This window comes from Brassica napus (genome assembly GCF_020379485.1).
Source record: "Brassica napus cultivar Da-Ae chromosome C3 unlocalized genomic scaffold, Da-Ae chrC03_Random_30, whole genome shotgun sequence".
Classification (NCBI taxonomy): Eukaryota; Viridiplantae; Streptophyta; class Magnoliopsida; order Brassicales; family Brassicaceae; genus Brassica; species Brassica napus.
In genome coordinates this window covers 15,507-17,234 of record NW_026014200.1, presented here as the reverse complement: position 1 = coordinate 17,234, position 1,728 = coordinate 15,507, and the positions used below count along the sequence as shown (strand labels likewise).

Sequence of the window (1,728 nt, the reverse complement as noted above, 5' to 3'; positions counted from 1 at the left end):
AGCTCCATTCCCGTATTAGAAGCAGCACCTCGTGGCCGGTCCAAAGCAGGTAAAGAAGCCTCCATTGCCTCCTCAACAGCATAATCTCAGATCCATCCTCGAATGGCTAGGGTTTCGACTTTCAACTCAATAGAAATAGAAAACAATCTCCAAAACCTTAATCTCCTCTCCTCCTCCGAGAAATTGAAGAATTATTTATATGCAACAGTGCAGCCGCCCAATTAGCCGTCGCTGAATCCTTCCGTGGCTCCGCCGCGAGATGTAGAGCAGGGAAGATTTTAGGTGTAGATAGAGGAAAGGAGAAGAAGGGACATTGCTTTACAGCTACTTCGTCGTTGCTACTTCTGCCGTGAACGACGGGATGGCGAGGTTCACGGCGACGATGATTTGGCAGGAGATAGGTGAACGAGAGGAAAAAAAAAACGCTACAAAATCTCCTGCCACGTGTTATATAAGAAACGGTTCTTCTGGACCTTATTTAAGAAAGGTCCCTTAACTTAATTGCTATTTTTTTTTTTTTCTAATTCTAATTATACCAAGATACCTCTTAAAAACCTTGGATAATTGTGCTCTTATTTAGAGGTTCTTATAAAAAAGATGAAAATCTTTTTATTTATTAACCTTTTGATTCTCCAATTCTAAACTTGAATTAAAAGATTTAGCATCAGAATGAATGAAGAAGCTTAAAACGAATCAAAAGATGAAAATCTTTTTATTTATTTCAAGAATATACCTCTACTAATGATATCATAGACACCAAAGGGAAGAAAAGACCACTAACCTCATGCCTTTGTTACTGGAGATGTAGCCAGAGCTTTGTCTTCACTAGAGGATGGAACGGTTTCGTCAAGGAGAAGAGCCTCAAGGAGAAAGATGCGATGATAGTCTTTACACTTGTGATGTTCCGACGTTAGAAGGTCAAAGCAAAAACTTCTTGATGATCGATGTTTATTACTCTTCAGGCCATGATGAGGAAGTAAACGAGACAGTTCATTACAGTTCCGAGGGAGGAGTAAAAACAGAGAACTTCTGTAACTCGAAGTTGGAAGAAGAACCACTATGATTAGTTTTGTACTTACCAGCGGTATAAGGATACAAAGACATTGTTTCTTCCTAAAGACAATGCCAGCAATGTATATCCGAAATTATGCCAATCTACAAGAAACGCTGCACGCCTCCATGAACTCGCCCACTTAACAGCAATTAGTGTGGACTGGAAGGTGGATTCTGCAGAAAAAGAACTCTGTAAACCTTCTGAAAATTTCGCAAAAAAGACTAAAACTTTCAAAGATTGTACCTGAACCAAGAAATGTCAGGTGCTGGTACTTTGGCAAGAGGTTAATGAACCGAAGCTGCGCCTGTTTTACATCCCAAAAAAGAAAGAAAGAAAGAAACAGATGATCATGATACTAAATACTTTCAAGAAGTTTATGTCAAGGAGTTGATGGAAGGAAGGATACCATGGTATGGACGTTTTTTAAGGATTCTTTAAAACAGCTTCATGAGGAATAGAACCTATTCATGAGTTCCAAAAAAATAAAAGCGTTTCAAACAATGCAATGCAATCATGGAGTCCAAAAAAACATGAAAGATTACACACTAAAATGGGGAATCCTTTTACCTCCATAAGCAACAATGTCAACTTGAAGTGATGCCGAAATATGAAACTATCCTTTTAGTTATGATGATTGCTTTAAAATAGAAAAGGTTTTTAAATGATACATGTAA

The 1,728-nt window shown here is 38.2% G+C and overlaps 1 long non-coding RNA gene across 1 annotated transcript; it reads right to left on the bottom strand.

The window, feature by feature from the left end:
* Positions 1–691: 691 nt before the first annotated feature.
* Positions 692–1,227, bottom strand: LOC125594676. Its single transcript, XR_007329947.1, has 2 exons — positions 1,080–1,227; positions 692–956 (listed from the first exon to the last, which is right to left on the bottom strand). It is a non-coding gene; the product is annotated as an uncharacterized LOC125594676 (long non-coding RNA).
* Between the last annotated feature and the right edge of the window lie 501 nt (positions 1,228–1,728).